Below are 23,594 nucleotides of genomic sequence, written 5' to 3' on the forward strand. Positions count from 1 at the left end.
AGAGCATTCCAGTTAATCACTCTCATATGGAGGCACAAATCCAGAAATAGAATCCCCTTGCCTACCGCTGAAGTTGTCTGTTCTGATTCTGATTGTTGTCTTCTGTTCTCAGATTCAGTTGTCTTCTGATTCTGACATCATAACTAGCAAATGATATGCTTTGATGTAAAGCACCAATTAACATTGGTAGATAGTACATGTTTTCATTTAATATATAGAGAATTTGTAAGTACAATGTCTCACAGTTGGGGTTGGCTTCAAACTGAGAACAAAATTCTGTCTTCATGTGTGCATTCCCCTTTGATTTCAGGTACAGCTATGCAGATGAATCTGAAGCAGTTTTCTCCAAGAATATTTGCCTTTCTTGGGATGGGATGTCAAATGCTATGGATAATAGGAGTGAAATGTTGACCTGTTGAATTCCCTGGAATTACCTTGGGCTTCACTAGCATTAATCAGAAAGAGCATTCATTAATTCAGTAGGAATCAATGGATCCTGTTTCCATTTTCTTTGTTGATATTGTGGAATAAAAGCCTGGGCATTAGAATTGCTAGCACTTGCAAGTGTATACAGAGATTTAGACATTATGGAAGAGACTGGTGATAGAATATACCCAAGCTCAGAGTTGCAAACCAGTAATATTATATTATACTAGTAATATCCCTCATATCCCCTAACTTGTGTTATGAATTGAGTTTAACTTTTCATTGCGAAGGAGTAAGCATATGGGGGTCTTGTTTAGGTTATTGTTGATACACTTGTGTTCAAAGTGCCATGCATAGATAGATGAAAATGAACACAACTTTTTGACAACATCCGCTCCTTGACTTTAATGTTTTGTAAAATGCCAGTGGCTAATTGCCAAACATGACTGTCTACCTTGATGAAAAACTTGGCACAATAGGACTGGTTCAGTGGATTGAAAGAAATGGTGCTGAAGACCTCGCATTTTCATAATGTCAAGTTTAAGGGTTTCTGGTTAGGCCAAATTTAGCTTGTTACCCTGGACCAAGCATGCTATGTGAAGGTCTTGGAGCTGTTTGGATCTGCACTCTGAGTCCCTATCAAATTTGGACATCTGGAAAATGTTCTGCAAATTAAATCTGTGCATGGTGAATGAGTACATTGAGAAGAATCAACAAAATGCGCTGAACCCTTATGCTAATATTAATGTAAATGCAGACCATGATTGTTCTGCTTGCTTACATGGAGTCTAAAGTGACAGTAGGAAATGCTAACTGCTCACCGGTTTGAGCCTCTAAATTAATTCTCTGTAGATGTTAAAGAGCTAGAGGGATACTTGTGATAATAGTTGTTGGTAACAGCTAAGGTGGTTCAGATCTCTACTGATAATACAGAGAAAATAGCTGTATTAGTTTTTACTAGTTCAGTGAGCCATTCAGCCCTCTGTTCAGCTGCATTCAAATAAAATAATTAAAAATAAATAAATTGAAGTAAGTTGTTACTACAGGTTTAATTAAAAGTTCTGAGCTAATTCACAGTGAAGCTTTGGGTCCTGATAAAAACAGATCTAGAGCCCAATTACTGTCATACCAGGTGGCCTGTGTTACCTGTAATTGCTTCCCTTGAGTATGACAAGAGGCTTATTTGGAAAGTCTGCTCTGTTTCCAGGAGAATATAATTTTAGTATAGATAAGGAAAGAAAGACAGAAATAAAGAACCCTTTGCTGCAGGTACATGTTTACCCAGCTCTTGTGCCTCATTCATGCTCTGAAGCTCCTAACTGAAATGTGGAATGAAGATGTTAAATATATGATTTCCTATATTGGTATCTTTCAAAAACATCCATCCCCAACATGTGCACAAGGTTTATGGGAAGTGAATCTGAGTAGATAGTTCAAGAAGAAGTAGTAATTATGAGTGTTTTCGGAAATAAAACTATAGGAAGAAGGAGGATAGATGCTATTAATTCTCATGCTGGTTCAAAAATACCTGCTCATATCTGCTAACCACAGCAGAACTCAAATATTCCTAACTGAAAGCATAAGACAAAGGATTTCAGAACTGGACAAATTAGGTTCAGCATCTTATATACCATTTTATCCTGGTGAATAAACAGCGTAAAATTATCTTCTGCTTGACTGTAAGGAAAACTTTATCAGTATGCACCTCTCACTGGGGATGCTGAGTTACTCTGAAAAAGGTCTGGATCTGTAATAAAGGGTGTTAAAGCAACAGAGAAAGCTTTAGCACTTTACTTGAGCCAGTACCTTGAAGCAGAGGGATTTCTTAGTGTTGAAGGTAACTGCTTACTTCTCCATCATCTGGGATGTTGGCCTTGTATAAAGAACATTTATTTAGCCATTGAGATCAAGAGTGTCAGGAACTCTGTATGGTATGGCTGGATGCAAAACACAACTAAGTCAAAAGAATTTCCATTGTTTTAGGGGACTTTTCATCAAGCCCATGCTGACTGCATCACTGGACTCCCACCGCAAACTTTTGCAATAGTTGATTAATTACTTGACTGCAAAAAATTATAGGCATATTGTGTGAAAAAAATAAAAAAGAAAAAATAGATCCCTCTACTTCAATGACAAATGTTAATAATTTTGCTGCAGGAAAGTTAGACAATAACCTTTTTTCTCTCCTTTTTAATAGTGCTATTAGCTAAATTTGATCTTCATATACTACTCAATATTTTCCTCAAGGCAAATACAATTGTGTAAAACTTTTTTTTTGAATACAATAAATTTAGGAAAAAAGTGCAATATTCCCTTTCAATGAATTTGTACGAGTATTTTGAAAGAGAGGCTGAAAAAAAGGTTGAGGAAGAAGTCAGAAGTAGTCTTACAGTTGTCACCAAAATGTGAATATTTAAGCCGTTTTTACATTGTGGCCAACTAGTAAACAATTCTTCCTTGAGATATTAGGTCAGGGGGGAGACCATGTTTGCTTATACCCCTTGAAAATCAATGGCAATACATTGAGACTGTTAAGCTACCTGAACACAAATATCTTTGGAATAAGATTCTTTCTCTGCTTTTCCTGTAAAGCAACTAAAAAAAAAAATAAATTAAAAAGTAAAAAAAAAATAAGGGGAGGATCATAAGGGATAAAGGAAGTGGGGAGGGGTGAAAAAATATCTTATCCTTGTGTTTAGTAACAATTTTTTACAATGTAGGAAATGGCAAATTTAGAAAATGTACATTGGTCTTTATGCCATCATGCTGAGCCACTGGCTTTTAGGTCAGGTTGTGTGCTAAAATAATGCATCTTCAGCAATGAGGTCAGCTGCAGTGAGAAAAGATCTTTCTGGCACTGGAGGTGAAGCTACTTCTAGCTGTAGGCCTGGAGTTAGAGATTTGCAGTTAGAGATTTGGAAACACACCCTTCATAGTGCTGAAAAGGAAAAACTATAGATAGCTGAATTAGCCTCACCACAGATGGACCTCCTGAGTACGCCTGCCACTGATGTCAGTTGCTGAATGTGCAGGGCTGGCTGTTCAGGCAGGGAGTGTGGCACAGGATGCTGGGCAGGGCTCCAGAAATATCCACCATCTAGTTGGAGCTCTGCCTGGGTTTTCTGGGAGCTGTTGGGTACATCGCTTTGCCTTCCTCTAACTTGTTTTTCATGTTGCTAGTTAGTATTGGCTGATTGAACAGTTAATGCTTATGCTGTTGGTTGAACAAGTAATGCATTACTTTATTGTCATTTACTATTGTTATAGACAATTCACTGGATCTTTTTTATAATAGCTTTTCCTTTGCTGATCTATTATAGAGTTTCATTTCTTTAACTGATTAGAAAGAAATTAAATAAACAGATGCCTTTTGTTTATTTCCTTGCAATAAGCCTGAATTCACAACTATTATTGAATCAGTAATGGTCTTTAGTAATACTAGGCTGAAATACTGAAAGAAATCACAATGAAAACAGAAATCCAGGTTAATATGCTCATTAGAGGGCAATGATTAGAAACACTACTTGCCTACAATAAAGACAGGCCCCTGCCTAGGAAGGCAGACAGATAGTTCCTCTCATTTGGGAATTTCAGCTTAGCACTAGTGTAAAAGCAGCTAAAACCATTCTTGGCTAATACAAAATCAAGAATTAAAACTTTGCATTGATTTACTTTATGTGATTTTTTCTCCTATTTTTCAAATGCAGTTAGTAGAGCAGCAAGGCCAACCAGATAAATTTTAAGGGTAGCCTATACCAGGTTGAATTATCTACATAGATGGTTCAATGTTTTCATTTAGAAAGAGTGGATTGGAGACAGTCAGCTCTTCAACATCAATAACTGTATTCTGATGAAGGCTCAATACAAAAGAATCAAGATTAGAAGTAATCCCTTGCAGAAGATGAACAGTAAAATTAAAAAAAAAAAAAAAAAAAAAAAAAAGCCCCCTGAAAGGGCAATAAGGTTTTTTCCATGGAGCAGCTCCCTGAAGGCAACTGGTGCACTCAAACACTAACTTCTGGGCAGTATTTCCTGGCTGTCTTACATAAAGGGTCTTCTAAGATTTCCAGACTGTCAGCAGACAGACTATTTCTCTTAACCTCCAGTAAATTCATTTTAACAAAAAATATGACATTGTTTTATGGTCAGACCTGCCCTGTTTTATCATATTTCCAGGAAAACTACGAAGCTTGAATACTATGCTACTGGCACGATGCAAAGTGACAGAGAACCCAAACCTACAAGATACATTCCTTAGTGTACTAGTGGTATCTGAGGACTTTTAAGTCTCATACAGAAACAACTATTTTTATCCTTTTTCCTTCAGGCTTATAATTCACCAAGACTGAAATTTCTTACCTCGTACAAAGCTATAATAAAATGAAAATTGTGCGTATATTTTATTATCTGAAGTTTATTCCAAGAGTTTTGCTCTAAATTCACTGGCATTGTTGGCATTTGGGTCATTTTTCATTCTGACTTCTGCTGAGTGTGCCTTGCGAGAATATTCCACACTCTACATGTTTTCAAATTTTTTTCAATTATTCCTTGTAGGTCACACTCTTATCATTGTCATCAACAGTGCTGCCTTGCTCTGGAACAGTACTAGAAAACTTTATGGTGAGAGGACAGCAAAGTCAGTGTCACAAACTTCTATGCATATGCAAACACCTTTGAGATATGGAAAATTACTTACGTCTTAAGATATATTTGCTACCTTCAAAATAAGGACAGTTTTCTTAAGTTAACTTAAATCCATGCTGAACCAATGGTCACATGATTTTATGGTAGGCATTTATACAGACATTGTGCCTGATGCAGGGTATGGTATGATATAGAACATTCTTATCAGGAAAAGAAATCAATCAATCAATCAAAAATGAACAGTGCAAACTTTTGCAGAAAGTCTAATTTTGTTAATCACACAGAATCACAGAATTTCTAGGTTGGAAGAGACCTCAAGATCATCGAGTCCAACCTCTGACCTAACGCTAGCAGTCCCCACTAAACCATATCCCTAAGCTCTACATCTAAACGTCTTTTGAAGACTTCCAGAGATGGTGACTCCACCACTTCCCTGGGCAGCCTGTTAATGAAGCATCAATCTGTGTGCACGGCAGATGCACAGTCTGGGGCAGTAAATCTCTTCTGATTTATGCAAGCAAGTTTTGGAAATTGTTTATTTCAACAGATATATTTTAAATGGTGTGGAGACCTTAGGGCACACAGTTGAGTATAGCTTGCTTTTGAACCTATGAACAAATAAATGCACATGTCATATAAGGAGACAGTTTACTATTTTTAAAGAAACTCAGATATAAAGTTTAATAGGACAAAGTTGTCACCACAATACAGGTACTTCCCTGATTCTGGTCAGGTTAGAAATAACCCTTTTCTAAAGTTTCTTCAGCTGATGCCTACAGAAACTGCAGTGGAACTGGAAGTGAATGACAGCAAAAATACTAATGACACTTTCAGTAATGAAACTGGTTGAACTGAATGACACAATCCTCAAATCTCTCAGTTCACAGGAAGCTTTTCTGGAATATTGTCACTCAGGGCAGCTTTGTAATGCAACAGATTGGCTATCACTGCTGGACATCGTAAATTTACCATCAAAAGCAATTTTTATATTGAAGATACTGTCTGACCAGATTACATGCAAGTGGCTGATGAACATTTGAGAATGCCTGCTGGGTTAATAAATACAGCATGCTGTATAATTGCAATAGCTATGAATTGTCTTAATCAAGGAAGAAAAAAAAATGTTGCTTCCACCTCCCCATTACCAATTATAACTGGTGTATTGAAGTAACTCTGGCATTTTTTATATTAAATAGAAAGCATGGGAGATGTAGTTATTCTCACCTTTTTCCCATGGGTGTATGCTTTGTTCACAAGTTGAGCAAAACAAGCAAAGTGTGCTGACTACAGAAGTCTTGCCTTCTGAACAGCAAGATCTACTGGTAGTTAGAGGAAAAGTAGTCGGAACAAGGAGCACTGGCTCTTAACTCTGCGACTGATATTTGATCTATATTGATCTTGTAGAATTCATTTTGATTCTCTTAACTTTTTGTCATAGGACTCTAGCACATCCAAGAAAATGAGCTAGAATTTTTATACAGACCTAAGTTTCATAATCTTTGCCTCCGTTTCCCATCAGTGAGATAGAGATAACATTACAAGCATTAAAGCAAAAACAAATAAGGCATAGTTCAAAAGTTTTGTTAAATGACAAAATCAACAGCTAGCTGTGGTGTTATCTGTGTTTTCATAATATGCCTCAAATTTTACATTCAGATAAAAAGATACAATTGCCACTGTAACTTAATTAGAGCAGCATGGGGTCTATCAGTGGAGTACATTGCCAAGAAAAATAAATTTACAGTGGTGAAATCTGGGCAGAAGTTGTGCTTTACATTAGGGTCCTACTTTCATTCTGTCTGCATTTCATGCTGTACATAGTTTTGCTTGCACACTTCGTTGTCCTTCAGAATCCTCTGGGAACACTGGCAGGCGTCCATGTCTCAATCAATACTGAAAATAAACTGATGGTTATTGCCATCTCTCATTAAAGCTGCAGATTTAACACTACTATCAAACCTGTATGGGAAATATTTTTTATTCCCTAATATCTAAGTTTTTAAAGTGCTGGTCAGCCCTTAAATGAATTACTAATCATTGAAGATGATAGACTTGATTCATGCCTCCATATAAATTCTTTTTCACCATCCTGGTTGATGCAGACAGAGCTAAAAATAAGCACAACTTGCAGTTATGCCTTTTAAGATCCCTTTATGTGTTCAGGACAGAATAACGAGTCTTGAGCATGAATGAGAAACAGCTTTTTTTTTTTTTTTTTTTGCCTTCACCTGCATGAGGGCCTGAACTGCTGTCTGTGGAATCAGTGGAAATAGTCTCATCATCTTCAGCAATAGCTGTATCATCCACTGACACAATAAAAGAAGAAACAAATATGTGCTTTTAGGTTTTAAAACACAAGTTTTTTGATGTTTTGAACGATTGAGTAAAGCTTGTCTTCCTTTGGCATAAAGGTTGAGTTTCTAATAGTAATGTACTTTTGTGACTTTAAAAATGTTCACTATTTCTCCTGCCAATGTTGTTTCTTAACTTTGGTCTTAACTTCCCATTTTTGGCACCCAGAACTAATTCTATTGATTCACCCAGAACCTACTATGCAAGCTGGTACTCGGGGACAGTTGCGTGACTGGCAAATTATTCTTACAAGAGGTTACAAAACTCCTTTGTCACTAAAATAAGAGGCAGAAAAGCTAATGTGTTTTATAGCTGCTGGAGTACACATCTGCTTTAGCTTTATTCCAGATCAATCAGATACACTCTTTTTCCTCTCCTGTAAGTGGAAGTAGTAATAATGATGACTCTAATACGTCCTGGTATACACAGACGAGAATGAATCTGAGCAGACATAAAACTCACCAGGTGATCTTTAATGTTTGCAGAAGGTATGAAGGGTAATTTTTAACTGAGATGAAAGTAAGCATCTAGAAAAATGTTTCTAGCATAACAGCACTTCTGTCTGCCATGCCTGAGAGCTGCTTCCACACAGGGAGGAGAAGAAAATGTCACCTATAATATAATTAGCAAAACGTTATGAAACAGAAAGATGAGGATGATGCTATTATTCCTGTGAAGATCTATCATCTCCTGTACTAAATGACTTGTAGAAAGTAAATTCCAATGGGACACAATAGGTCTAATTACTGCAAAATCCAATTTGTACCTTTCCCTAGATTTGGAACACCAGTTTTGATGTAGTGTAGGTGATAACTGCAGGTCTGGCTGGATGGGGAAAGACTGTGAAAGCATAAACAAATGTCTCCATGAATATCTATGAGCCTTGAATTCCTTAACCTAGGGTTTACCGATCTTGCTCTTTAGTAGCAGGCTGGCTTTGAATTCCTGCATCCAATATAAGTCATTGGTTAACAGGGAGAAGAGACTCATCCCTACCTCTCCACTTCTCATCCCTACCTCTCTCCACTTCTCCACAACTCATAAAGTTGTAAAAAGTCTTGAGGTCACCTTTCAGCCTTCTTTTCTCCAGACTAGACAAATCAAGTGTCCTAAGCATCTTCTCACAGAAAACTCTTTCAAGCCATTCTGCCAGCTTTGTTGCCTTCTTCTGGACACATTTGAGTACCTTAACATCTTCTTTATATTGCAGAGCCCAGCACTGCACACAAAATTCAAGGTGAGGCCACACCAATGCTAAATACAGTGAGAGAGTCACTGTTTTAACTGGCTGTGCTGTGCTTGATGCATCCCAAAATGCAGAATGCCCTCTTGGCTGCCAGGGCACACTGCAACTCATTCTGAGCCTGCTGTAGACCAGCACACCCAGGTCTCTCTCCACAGAGCTGCTCTCCAGCCACTTGGCTCCCAGTCTGTACATATGTCTGGCGTTGCTCTGTCTCAGATGCAGCACCCGGCATTTACCTTACATGTCAGCCATTTAAAAGCAGTGACAAACAACTAGGAATTTTACACACCGCTTTGAGGGCATCTTAGAAACATGTAGAGGGCAATGGAAGATGCAAACTGAGGTAATAGGGAAAAAAACCTAGAGTACTGATTGTAGCATGTTCCTCATTCAGTAATTTGGAATTTGCAACAATCAGGCACAGGGCTTTTTCTGTAGCCTCTCTGCTGGTGGCCCCAGGAGATGAGCTCAGATATGCTACCAGAAGATTTTCTGCTGGGAACACAACCTGAAGCTGCACTCGGGTTCTGGTTGTTCCCTGTTTGGCCTGACTGAGTGAAGGACCTCATCTGGAGTCTCCTAAACCATCCCACCAGTACTTTCTTGGAAGTTTATTCCAGCATGACGGATTAGCAAGGGATTTGCCTGGCCTGCAATGTAAGGATAGTTACTGTATTGTGTAATTTTCTATTGTGTTTTATTTTATCATCTTATCTTATTGATCTTATCTTTTATTTCTTTATTTATTGTCCCCATTTTGGACACATTGAATTTTCTTGGAATTTTTGAGGGGAGAAGAAGGAGAAGGAGAATGAAATAAACTTCCCTCCCCTTCCCTTGCCTCCTGTCTCCTCCTCTCCCCTCCCCTTTTTCCAGGGTGGGGCAGATAAACTGTCCTAAGCAACTCAAGAAACTTTTATATGACTAGAAATATACCTGTACCATGGGAGATCTGTGGTTACAGCAAGCCTCAGTGCTGATTAAATAAAGATTTGCCAGATCCACCATTTTTGCATCAGTATATCTGTTTTTGCAGCACTGTCTGGTATTCATCTTCCTTTCCTTCCCACTCACTCTCTCTCCTAATGGAAATAAAAGCATAATGAACATCTCTTAATGCATCTGAAAATGGGTGAAGGCAGGGTTAATTAATTAATTTATTTATTTTAAGAATTTCTCCAATATATTTAATTCTAGAATAAGATGCTTGTGCAACACCCAAGTTAAAATTATCCTTCATCCATATAAGACTGAATGGACATGGATTCTTACTCTCTAAGATGCCCCACTTTAGGCTTTTAGGAGTAGCTGTCAAGGTGCTCTTCAGTCTATCTGATATATTGGTACCTTAGCCCATCTGGTTATGCTTCACATTGGGCAATTAGAGAACAACATTTATGACATGGACAACTTCAATTTTGGACACATTATGTCTTTTTCATATAGGATACGTCTTAGATAGCACTAGATATAGTTCTAATAAGTTATCGGGTAGATCTGTGTTTACAACTGAATTTAACGAATATAAAAGACGTGTTAAATTTCATGTGTGAAATACAGTTCTTGGCAATTGTTGAGAGCATTTGAAACTGAATCCTCTGCTGGGATGTCTCTATGACACTAAAGGCAATGTTTTATAAAAATATTAATGATGGAAAGCAATGTTATGATACCAAAACTCAGAGCTCATATCTGAGATATCCCTTGCAGTGATTTTGATTGTGATTCTTCTGTTGATCTTAATTTTACTGAGAAAGTCAATGAAGTTACTCTGAGTTATATTGGCATTATATCTTTGGAGTTTTATACTCTAGAGTTCTGTATTTTTGCAATTATGACTGTAGGCAGAGAAGATAACACAGAAGGTTCAGGTTCCATTACAGTTGTGTGGTTTTTTTTTTTTGGTTTTTTTTTTTTTTTCCTAGTATGCTTTTGCAGGCAACTGGCAATATTGCCAAGGCAACATAAATTTACAAAATCAATAACGTCTTTCTTTCAAAAAGGGTCCAGAGAAGGGCGACGAAGCTGGTGAGGGGCCTGAAGTACAAGTCCTACGAGGAGCGGCTGAGGGAGCTGGGCTTGTTCAGCATGGAGAAGAGGAGGCTCAGGGGTGACCTTATCGCTCTCTACAGCTACCTTAAAGGAGGCTGTAGTGAGGTGGGGGTTGGTCTATTCTCCCACGTGCCTGGTGACAGGACGAGGGGGAACAGGCTTAAGTTGCACCAGGGGAGTTTTAGGCTGGATGTTAGGAAGAACTTCTTTACAGAAAGGGTGGTTAGACATTGGAACAGGCTGCCCAGGGAAGTGGTGGAGTCACCATCCCTGGAAGTCTTTAAAAGACGTTTAGATGTAGAGCTTAGGGATATGGTTTAGTGGGGACTGCTAGCGTTAGGTCAGAGGTTGGACTCGATGATCTTGAGGTCTCTTCCAACCTAGAAATTCTGTGATTCTGTGATTCTGTGAAAACTTCAAGGTATAAGCCAAACTATATGTACAAAGCACTAAAGATAGCATTCAAGTCTGTAAGCATCTGCTTTTGCCACCAGGTTTTCCTTTCTCTGATGGACTGATTAGAAATGTTATCTTTTTCTTGGATCTCTGCCAACTTGATGGTAACTTTTAGGAGGTTCTAGATGGCAGAAAGCATCTTGCTTGCCACACAAAGTTGTTGGTGTATAATGCTATGCCCCTGATGACAAGGAAGGACTAAATCATGGAAAATGCTTATCTCCTTGTTATGGTAGTTTAGAACCCCAAGTGATAATGAAGAACAAGGTATGAACATGGAGAAATAAAAAGGATAAGATTACAAGGTTTCAAAGGGCAGAAATAAACAAACAAACAAACAAACAAAAACAACAACAACAACAACAAAAACCACACCACTTTACATGTACTTTATTCACCTAATGGTGATCTCTCTCCCATATCCATGAATGGAAAATTATGCTTTATGTTTTCACTTGCAGTTCTATGGTGTTTCTAATTGTTTGGTGTGGACCTGTTACTAAGATGGCCCAGTGAAAGACGATGACAAACTCATTTGATTTAGAGATGATAAGGAAGGAGATCTGTGCATGTTTTGAGCCTGATCCCGAGCACACTCAAGCTTGACTGAATTCTTGGTAAGGTCTGGGGATACAGTACCTCGCGCCAAGATCACAATAGTTATTTACAAGACAAGAGTAAGTTAAAGAATAAGACAAGGTAAAACATTAAACAGCAGAAGTGCTTTAGTAGATTGTGGATAATAGTTATATGAGGTATTCATTGAAGATGTCAGAAATACTCTTTCTAATGTGCTTTAAAGACTCCAAATTGAAAAGAAATTCCCTCAGATCTCATCAGGAAGAGGACAGCTCGCACATATCATCAACCAAATATCACTGACTCAGCAGGTGGAGAGGCTTCAGACTGATCATTTCTAGTTATGACTTCTTTGGAAGTTTCCTATCCTGAGACCAACTTCAGTTATGTTTTATAGTAAGAAGGGTGTGGTTATTACGTAAAGTGATAGCACTCCAGTCTGGAGCATAGCTGTCCCTCTCTTTTCCACATATGCTTTAAACACCTTTTAAGGGAATTGTCATTCCTGTTCACTGGATTTTTTCAGCAGTCTTTAACAAGACAAGTATGTACTCATAGCTTCTAACAGGTCCCAGATGAAGCTGTAAAGAAGGAACTTAGATCTAGAAAAAAAAAAAGAAAAAAAAAAAAAAAAGACAAAATCTGTTCAGTTACTGCAAGCACTTAGGCTCTTTAAGTGTTCTGCCTAGTCCAGAGGACATACACAGGAGCCTTCTTTAATGTCTCTGTGTATTACATCTCAGTAGATGAGAGATTTATTTTTAAGCAGACAATATGAATTCTCTTTCTTTCTCTCTCTGCAAAACCACTGTGTCTGTGAAGGGCACTAGTAAATCAGATGATTACTATGTGGAAAGGAAAACATAAAAGGAAGAAGAAGGAGGGAAAGAAATGTACTTACTATGCTCTCAGTGTTTTTCATTGGTGAGGTATTTAGGACATGTGTATGTGAGCTGGATACCTGAGCCAGGTGTCCAGGGTTCCAGACGGTGTCTTTGTAAGGCTAGAAAAAGCTGGTGGCCAGATGACCTTTCTTAGATGACTAGCCATGCAGGGAGCAGCAGCCTCAGAACTGTGATGGATTGCAGCGCTAGTTCTTGGTGCTGGACATCACAGCACCCTGTGCCACCAGCAACCTGAAAACAAACACTTTTGTTGCCTTAAAAAAAAGGTCCCCCATCTCCTTCCTTCCTTCATTTTTTCTTCTTCCTTCTTCTTTCCTTTATTCTTTCTTCCCTTCCTTCCTTCCTGGTCTGCTTCTCACCTTGGATTGTATTTGGCTCTCTTTTCTGTTTTTCACATTATGACTGCTGCCCTCCTGTGCTCTCTGTCTCCTTCCTTCCTCCTTTCTTGGCACAGACTTCTTCCAGGTCAGGCTGCATGTAAGTCTGGAAAAGGTTCATCAGTTGAGCACAAGTTATTGGATATATGGTAATGTCTGTGGTATACCAGAACCTTGGATAACTTGGATCATCTCCTTAGTAATCCTTAAAGGGAATAACAATGAATGTATATGCAAATATTTTATTATATTCTGTAATAAGTTTTAGCAGAAGATGGAAATTTTTGTGCTTAATGTCTGCATGAATGTCACTCTTCCAATACCAGTAGAGGCTGAGGTAGAGAATGATGAATATTTAAGATGAGAAAAATATCTCTCCTTCTCCCTTTATAGAACAAGCATCTTAAAAAAAAAAAAAAAAGTTTATCTTTTCTTTAGCGTAACAAACTTCCATTTGGGGTTTAATTGGATCTGTTCTAGGATGCAACAAAAAGTTAGTGGAAGATAAAAGGGGCATAGCAAGAAAAAATTATTCAAAGTGAGTAATTTAAGATCACATCCATAATTAATGGCATTTGGAAAGCTTCCTCTAGTGCTCTAATCATATCTCAAAATGTGCTAATTGGAGCAGCTTGGTACAAAACAGAGTATGCAGGTGTTGAACAGCTTCTTCTCTTCTTTTTTAAGAAATGTCGCTGTAACTGGTTCTCCTGGCATTAATGTTCACATTTAATAAATGTTTCTCCATTTAACATACATTTGACAGCTGAAGAGCTTGCATATAATTATTACCTTGTTAAAATAGGTTTGATCATGAATGCAGAACAAAATCAGCTATTTTTGAATACCAAAATTTCAGCTTGTAGTAAACAGTGGGGCATCCTATAATGCCCACTGGGGATATAACTAGTTATAACTAGTTATAACTAAGAGCTGAAAATGAAAAAGAAAAAGATTCAGTCTTCCTGGTCATGAAACAGTAAACTAGCTAAACTCACCTACCTGAAATTAATGTTATCTAAAAGCAGTTCTGATACTTCAGCATAGCTAATCGTTTGCCTAGTGCTTGGACTGTATTTAAGTGCTGTTATTTTGGTCGGGCAGGATTTTGCTGGTCAATTCCTCATTTGTCTTGGAAGTCAATGACAATCGACATCACAATTCCTTTTCTCTAAGTCCCTCTCTCCAAAACTAATCAATCTGATCCAGAAAAAAATGAGCTGTGCATTCAGGTCTTTGTGTGTATGCATTTATGTATGTGTTGTGCTCTGCCACAATGAAATAGCACACACTGAGAAGATGTTTAATGCATAAATGACTCAAAACTCTTCTGACAGTTCTGCATTATTGAAAAAAGACACAGGTTGTTTGGGGCCACAGTGTCTGGAAAGCAGGTGCAAGGATCCAGTCATATAGACAAATGCATAAAATTGAAGATCACAGATTGTATTTAAACTTACTGTATAGTGATCTGTGGTATTTGTTTTGTGTGGTTATTCTAATAAGTGTTTAACTTTATTGAGGTTATACTAAATTTATCAGAATGAAAGAAATAGTTCTATAACCATGTATTATTAACAACTGCTATCATTTCGTGTTTCTTTTGCGTGCTGTGTGTTCATTTTAAGATACTTTTTCAGAGACCCTACAGTCTGAAATATTAATCTTACAAAACCTAATGCATGAGCTTAAACCTAGGTTATGTCTGGCTTTTCAAGATGCTCAGCAGTACATAGTCTGTTTTTTTTTTTTTTTTTTTTTTTTTTTTTTTTTTAATTTTTTTTTTTTCTTTTTAGGGAGGCAGTAGACTTTCTGACATCTACAAATTAGCTCTTTTTCTGTACTAGTGTTCTCCTCATTCCTACACATTAGCATTCAACTCTTTTCTCTGTCTTCTGCAGCTATGAATTATTACGCGAGAACAATTCATTTGACAATGAAAGTTGCTCTTTTTGAATTTAGTACTCCATGAACACATCATAATTTGCATTAATTAGTTTATTATTTGAAATTGTTTGATGAATAGTTTGTTCCAACCCATTTCACTCATGTAGCTAATATTGATTTGAGTGTTTCACCCCAGTGATTTGCCATTCAAACTGTGTCTTATTGTGTCACATGGTGATTGTTTCTACTCCTGCTCTGGATGACACAACTAGAGTCAATCAAAAAGAGAGAAATATGGTTCATGGAAAGTTTTCAAAGAAAAGTTTAATTCTATTCTCTTATTGTTTTCCACATTTTTTCCCTGAGAAAACGCACTACTTTTTCATTTTCATACTGTACCCTTTTTCTCAGTTCATCAACACTGCAAAAGCACAGATAAAAGGGGATTAAAAAAAAAAAAAATCTCTTACCCTTGCATACTCTGTGTTAAAGAATATGGACCAGAATAAACTGGGATTTTAGGCAGTAGTGAAACTTTTTTTATTTGGAACAATTTTTAATCCAAACACAGTCTTGGCAATAAAAATATTTTTGGCTTCTCCAGGTTATAAGTTCTATAAACAGCTTCTGCTTTCTCATGAATTATGATTCATAGAATCATAGAATCATAGAATATCCTGAGTTGGAAGGGACCCTTAAGGATCATCAAGTCCAACTCTTGACACCGCACAGGTCTACCCAAAAGTTCAGACCATGTGCCTAAGTGCACAGTCCAATCTCTTCTTAAATTCAGACAGGCTCGGTGCAGTGACCACTCCCTGGGGAGCCTGTTCCAGTGTGCAACCACCCTCTCTGTGAAGAACCCCCTCCTGATGTCAAGCCTAAATTTCCCCTGCCTCAGCTTAACCCCGTTCCCGCGGGTCCTGTCACTGGTGTTAATGGAGAAAAGGTCTCCTGCCTCTCGACACCCCCTTACCAATAAAAATTCACCAATAAAAACAATATTGTTAGTATTAAGTACATTTTGATAGAATTCAAATGTTGTTCTGCTACCTCTACTCATCTGTGGGAAGAAAATGACACCATCAGGAAAATGGGAAACACATGTACATGAACAAGAAAGAGTAAAATAAGACTTGAGAATTCACAAGCACATTTATGAACCCTTTCTTTCTGATCTATGTATAGTTCTGATCTCTTGTTCTAAACTTCCAGAAATCTTTCAAGTATAATTGCCTTATTTATTTCTGCTAAAATAGATATTCTATTCCTGTACAGATCTTAAAAACCTGTACAGTCTGAAAAACATCCAATTAAGATGCACAAAAAATGTAGTATTCAATATATTCTTATAAATATATGCTACGCTAAAAGAAGCAGACTGATATATTTATATATTAGAGATTAAAGTAACAGTAGCATTCTTCCTATTATAATGTTAACCATATGAGGTGTTGAAGAACAACAGTTGAGTACTTTTTTAAAAAAATAAAAGGATGGACAAAGAACTCAGATATTTACTTGTTTAATTTACTTTTTTTTTTTTTTATCTTGGAAAAATAAGAACATGTCAGCATATAAACTTATACATTATAATTTTAATTAATTAAAAGGTTCAGCAAATATGCCTAGGAAACTATAAAGCAACTGCTCATGGCAAAATCATGGACAAGCACTGATGGGAAACAAATGGGAAAATAGAAAGGAGTGGCAGTATAATTAATGCCGTCAGCATGCTTTCGTACAAGATAGACCCTGTCAAACAGTGTCATTTCTGAGATCTCAGATGCATTCATTGAAGGTGTCTCTGTAATATAGTGTATCCTGGCACTGTGTTCTGAAGAGAAGATTGCTTCTACAGAAAACCAACAGTGCCCAAAGAAGCAGGGTAGTGACCGAGTGAGAGTAACTATAACAGATCAAGTCATCACAGTCCCCTGGATCAATTTCTGGGCAGATGCTGCTGCTGTTATCACTTACTGAAGTAAATAAGCATGTACTTCGACGCAAATATATATCTGTGGTTACCTTGCAAGGTTGTACTTGCAGGCACACAGAAAGTGAGTCAACCTTACAGAATTGTTTTCCTCCATGAAATCAGTCACTGAAGAGCACCAGAGCAGTGAAGCAACTGAACATGAGTACACAATCTGATGTAGCTTAGGCTCAATACAACTTCTGAAGAATTAGCAGGGAAAAGTCATATATGAATAAGGGAATACTTATGCTGTTTTCATGGTGTGAAAGTGGACTCACATGATTCCTTTTAGTTATTTCATTTGTTTAACTGACAGCTACACTTGTTCTGAGTTTGTTTTGAGTTCTAATGGTCATTCTTTAAATTAATAATAATAATAACAACAACAACAAAAAGATGAAGGATTTGAAAGGATTCAGAAAAGAATAATGGGAAAATATTATTTTCTAGGAAAAAAAAAAAAGTAAGGAAATGTAATATGTTTAGTGGATCAAAGAGAAGATGAAGAGGTAAGAGCAGTTGAGAAATCACCTCAGATTTGACCATTAATCTGTGGCATTGGGTTAGCTTTTCGTCATGTAGAAATGGGCTAAAAATAAAGAGGTGAATAAGTGATGTAAAATGATATAGTGCAACTGCTTCCCATGGTAAATAATGAGTTTAAATAAAATCTCTGCTTTTACTGTGTTTCTGCCCTGGCTGTGGTGTCTACTGTTCTGTTATTCTTTTCTATACATTGCTCCATTAATCGAAAGAAATCTCCCTGCCTCTCTGGGGCACATCCCTGAGGAGAGATTGGTTTAGACAGAGAAGCGCATTCTGCTCTTTCATCCTTCTCAAAACTCAGCATTTGTTTTCCCTCTGTTTGTCAATCAGCATAAAAAAGTTTCTTTTGCTGTTAGTGCACCAGAAACAAATATGAAGAGAAGACAGAAAGCTCCAGGCAGATTTAATGTGGGAATACAGTACTGATGTAAAGTTGCAGCAGATGTATGCCTTAATTAGATGTTAATGAACAGACAGGCACACGTAAGTGAGGAGCTCTGAGGGCGTAGAAGGAAGTAGAAATATGGGGCAGCACTAAGGCTTTGATGTTATCTGAATAAAGGTACGTTGAAACATTTCTCTGGCTGCTGCTGTTCTTGTATCCAGGTTGGGTTTTCCCATCACTGTGTGGCAGCAAATCATTTTGGTTCTTGCAGATGCAGTGAGGGGAACTGAACTGTGTGCTCTCCTTCCCTCAGCCATGATTCGAATTGCTTCAGTTCTCCAGCTTCAGGGGAGAGATCACAAACCTGAACTGCCAGAGATCTGTATGGCAAAATATTTAGAAAATCTTAGGCATCTGAGAATTATGAAGAAAGTTAAGGGGGCAACTGGAGAAAAGGGAAGGTGCTCTGGACTTGGAAGGGAAAGAATGGATAAACAGCACACTGAGATGACAGGGGCACAAAACAAGATGCAGAGGCAGGAACAACAAGAAATTATTTCAGGCACTGATATCAAAAATTACCCTTGGTACACAGGGAAATTAATGTTCAGAATGTCTAATCAAAGATTAGCCTGGCATTCAAGATTAGAAATACCTGTGAAGTAGGATTAGAGAGGCACTAATAAAATAAAATCTTTTACTATCAGATAAAAACACCAGAGAGACGAATAAGATGATGATAATAGTGATGATATGTTTAAACACTTCCTATACTTGTTGGTCAGAGTACATCTATTATTCAGTGCATATTTCCTTAGATGCATTTTTTGGGGCGTAGTGTAGTATTTAAACTCAGGTTATTTTCACTGTTTATCCTCAATGCAGCATTACAAATTTTATCCATGGTTTAAAAGGGGCTCTAAGCGCTGCAGCCTGCACTCCCCCAACCCCCCCACCCCAAAACCAACCAACCAAGAAAAAAAAAAAAGCAAACAACAACACTTTTTCCCTTCTGGACTTCATGCAGTTCAAGATCGCTGGTCTGATACTTGGTATTCTCCAGATCCCTTTAGAAAACATCTCACTTCCCAAGGCCATGACAATGAGAGCAGCTTGGGAACAAAGGTTCAGTGGAGGAAAGGAGACACATTGAGGAGGCAGTTTTTCTTCACAGGGAACTGAGGTTCAGAAGGCTCCGTTTTGGGAGGTTTTGTTTTCATTTTCCTCAGACGTGAAAAGGGAAGCATTGTGTGCATCCTTCACAGGCTGCAGCAATGGACCCTACCAGTGAACTAAGGGATCAAGAGACTGAGATCCAGCCTCAGATGGAGATTGCAGGCAGAAATGGCTGCTGGTCTGGTACTTCTAGGGACACATGCTGACAAAGTCAGAACAATCTGTGTTTATTGACTTTGGAAATATATTTTGATGAATATCTGTGGAATTATGTTCTAATGTGGGCTCTAAGTATTCAGGCTGATAGAGGGGTAGGCCAGCCTGTCTTTCAATTTGTATGTGTGCCTGCCTGCTTATCTGTCCTTTTTATTTGTTTATCTACCTACATTTTTTAGCCTCCCAGTGACACAGACAAGCTGTCTCTTCTGTAAAACAGGGAATTCTCTTCCTAATGGCCTGTTTGAAGCCAGTATAACTTCAGGATGAGAAAGTAGTTACATATCTAATAGTAAGATAACATTTTTATACTATGCCATGCATGAAGGTCTCGGTGCTCTCGGTACCCATTACCTCTAATATACCTTCCCATGTCCCTCCTACCAAATTGACACCTATCTGTGGCATTAGTACCACCTTTGGGACAAAGAAGACTTTTGCATATTCTGAAGACAACTTGTGTTGTTTCAAGGGGCAGAGAGAGCCAGCAGCACTTGTGCCTGGAAAGGATAGGATGGGTAAATATAGTGCCTGGAACTGGGCTCAGAGAAGCCAGGGGGGCTAGGGAGAATCAAGAAGTGGCTGGTGAACCAGGGCTGCACTATCAGCTGCCTGACAATGTGGCATCGGCACACACCTGGCTTTCTCACCCCTGCCTGGCTCATAGTGCAGAGGCACCTGAACCTCACAAGTACTGGCTTGTTGCAAGATTTCGGCACAGAGCTGCAACTGAAGGGCAATGTTGGGTGGTGGGAGGGCTAAGGCCACATGGATGGTAATGGCTCACAGGCATAAGCTGGAACTCTAGAGGTTTTCAAAGCAGAATGGTTTTTAACTGAAGTAAAAAACATTTAGCAAGATATACAATCTTGAGCATTATAAATGTGTCGTAGTAAATGTATTGCATGCAAAAAGACATACAGAGAATACAATTAAGCTAAAATAATTGCATAGCATTCATGTGTTGCAGTTGCTATAAAGCCTAGCCTTGTTCATATGGCATGTCCTAAAAACTGTTTATGAGTAACAAAAAGTCTAGCATAGTCTATATTGCAGCATTACTACATTCTTCTTTGTAAACACTTGCTACTACATTTTTGAATGTGTGTGTGTATTTGCTACCTAGTGTATTTGCTACTGGTTTGTTATTTAGGTAGTATCAGACTCTGATAGTTCATAGGAGTGAACTAACAAAATGGCAGTAATACCACTGTACTGGCTACTGCCAAGCAAATTGAGTCATCGACATTTACTAATCCTGTAGATTCTGCAAGGATCATTCATTTTTCAGGAGAGGGAAGAAAAATCTCATCTGTGAAGATGCAAAGTAGGTAACATGCAACAGAGGCTACTATTTAAAATGAGATTTTTCCCATCTTCTCTCATCCTCAGGTCTTTTATCAAATGTGTAGGTAAGAAACCAAGAGATAAATATCAAAGTAATTTGTTACCATATCATTTCTTTTCCTCTTTTCTCCAGAATCTCCATAGCTGATCCATGCCTCAAGCTAAGGAGGTACCTATATTATTGTCTTGTGGGGGAAGCAGTGTGAGTATTGTACAGCTAATGCAGTTTGTCTGTAGGGGAAATAAAATCTATAACGATTAAAAGAATCTGCCAGAGAAAAAGAATGACCTGGGATCCTTCTAGGAACCTTGTCTTGGGCCACAAACATTTCTGTTCTATTTAAAAATGCAAAAGGAGCATTTACATCTAGTATTTGTTCCAGCATTTTACTAAAGAGATTTAATGGTTCACAGTTCACTTTGAAGTGAATGTATCCCCCAAATGACTCTTTATAAAGTCTTTTGGAGACCAAAGTCAATATCTATGGGCCTTCGGAGATGTAGCAATTGATTACCTGTCCAAGTCAATGAGTACTAAAACCCAAAGAGATTCAGAAGTACATTTCACTGTTACAAAACCTCACCCCTGATACCACTGATACATATTGACTTGTCCATGGTGAAGTTCAGTACATAAATAAAACATCTTGTTCTGAGACCTAACAAAAGTTTTGTAGCATCCAGAAAATGATAAGCTAACACCTTTTGCTGTAGTGCTTGCATGCCTAGTTTTGCACCTTTAGTGTGTGTCTCAGTGCATGATGGGCATGAAGTATATCAGATTTTGGAAGACACTTAATTCCTTTGTCTGTTAACACTGTGGTCCTTTGTCTCCTTGGCTTCTAGAATAATGTTATCTTGTCTTCTCAAAGCTCCTTTCATCCTGAAGAGCTCTACCAGCAGTATACAAGAATAACTTCAACCCCTCTAAAATGAAGTCAATTGAGCAATTAATTACTTTGAGGCTTTCTGAAAGGCAGGAGCTGTTTGCAAGAGCCAACAGTTTAGGGCTGAAAAGGAGGAAGAACAGAGTATCCAACTGTAGCTGCATTTGACAAATAAACTGCAAGTGATAGAAACTGGGACTCAGTCTGGGAAGGAGTTGATTCAGTCTTCTGAAAAATAACAACACTTCTAATTGCTAAATAAGGTCTAGGCTGTACATTTTACTTGAAACACATCATTTATCAGTGTTAAGTTAGAGCATTGTTTTACTAACTGAAATGAAAGTGGGTCACTTCTTGGAAATCGGATGTCTTTTTTTTTTTTTTTTCCCCTCAATCACGTGTACTTTCTGATAACAAGGCAATATTCATTTGGAGGGGATAACAATAGGTCATCCGATTCTGAACATTAATTCAAGGTCAATTTGAATGTATCCATGGATCCCTGGCAGGTTTTTCTGTTAAAATCCATCAAGAGATGGAGATTCCACAGTCCTGCATGCTAATACTTAAAAAGAACCACTGATGTCTAAACTACATTCCGTTATCATACTTCCTTATGGAATTTCCTATATACAATGTGTATGAACCCTGTGGCACACATCAATGAATGTCATGCCTACAGAGCATCCCAGGCATAAAGAGTGTGAGCTGCAATGTAGCTCACAGAGCACTTTAAAAATCCATGGTCTGGAGAAGTATCAGTCTTTCTACATGGTACTGACCCATGCTGAACTAATTAGTGAACTAATTATTGAACTAATTCTTGTAAAGAATTAATTAAAGAATTAATACTAATTCTTGTAAAGAATTAGTATTAGTATTAGTATTAGTATTTATTAGTATTAGTATAGAATTGTATTGAACTAACTTTCTTGTAAGCTTACAAGAAATCACTCTTCATTGGTTTGTTTGTTTTTTTTTGTTTTCAGAAAGAAATCTAGCTAAAACCTCTGCTTGTCTCTATAAAAAGAGTAATGATATTAGGAAAGTAGTATTATAGTGATTAACTTCAACATAACATAAGAACATCAAATCTTATGTGCTAGTGAACAACAACAGAAAGAAGAGGTAGTTCTCTAGTGCACTAAGTGAATTTGAAAATCTTATAATGTGTTTTTTTGTTTGTTTGTTTGTTTGTTGAGAGAGAGAGAGCTGTTTCTGGGCACAGGAGGAAGTACAAGAAGATAATTTAGAAGACTTCAGCATGGAGATTTATAAGGGTCAAATTGTGCCTGAACAACCTGATTGCCTTCTCTGTTGAAATGACTGATGTGGATGAAGGGAGAGAAGTTTGTGTTGTTTGCAAGTGCATGTCATTTACTCTGGCTTTCTACACAGAAAAGTGTTATTTCCATAGCACCTTGCTAGCTAAATTAAAGAGATATTGGGCATGGGGTTGGTTATAAGGTGGATAATGGCACATGGAAATGTGGGTTAAAGTGTCAAATAAATGCAATATACTCTCTTTTAAAGAAATGGTTACTAATACCTGTCCTTTACTTTCTGTCTACTGTGGCAAAGAGATGTTATGAATATAAAGACAGCTGAGAGCTTGACTTTATTACAAAAGTCACTTGATTATTAATATGACAGTTATACAAAAATATGTTATTTTTTTCTTCAAATAAATATACACTATTCATATATACATATTTATATTTGATTTTGTTTTATTCACAGTGTTCACAGAGAATGGTTTATTACTTTTCTCTTTAAAATTACCTTTCAGTGAGGAGGCTGACAAACGTCATAGGAGGACTTCTACTAAATCTTAAACAGCAACAGCAATCAAGCTTCAGAAATCCACTGTCTATGAAGATAAAATCAAAGTGAGTTTTTTTTTTCTTTTGTTAATTAATTACATACATAGATTTTCAAAATACTGAATAAATGTATTTAATTAAAAAAATATATTTATCTAATTCACTCTGGGGAATGAAATAAAAGTGCCTTGTTTCAGAAATGTATTTGGAGTATTTTTCTCCTAAGATTATTGTTCCTTATCTTTCCAGGAAGGTTAGTGCACCACTTCTGTTGTTACAGAGTTCTACCTGGAGGCTGCAGAAGCTGAACTA

General features: G+C 37.5%; 1 long non-coding RNA gene across 2 annotated transcripts in view; it reads left to right on the top strand.

The window, feature by feature from the left end:
• LOC311433307 overlaps positions 1-23,324 on the top strand; it is a 57,483-nt gene extending 34,159 nt beyond the window's left edge. For both annotated transcript variants that reach the window (XR_014690664.1, XR_014690665.1), the window contains exon 3: positions 23,200-23,324. This is a non-coding gene — a long non-coding RNA (uncharacterized lncRNA). The remainder of the gene's footprint in view (positions 1-23,199) is intronic.
• Positions 23,325-23,594: the final 270 nt, after the last annotated feature.

The sequence above is a fragment of the Aythya ferina genome, assembly GCF_964211825.1.
Source record: "Aythya ferina genome assembly, chromosome: 3".
Taxonomy (NCBI): domain Eukaryota; kingdom Metazoa; phylum Chordata; class Aves; order Anseriformes; family Anatidae; genus Aythya; species Aythya ferina.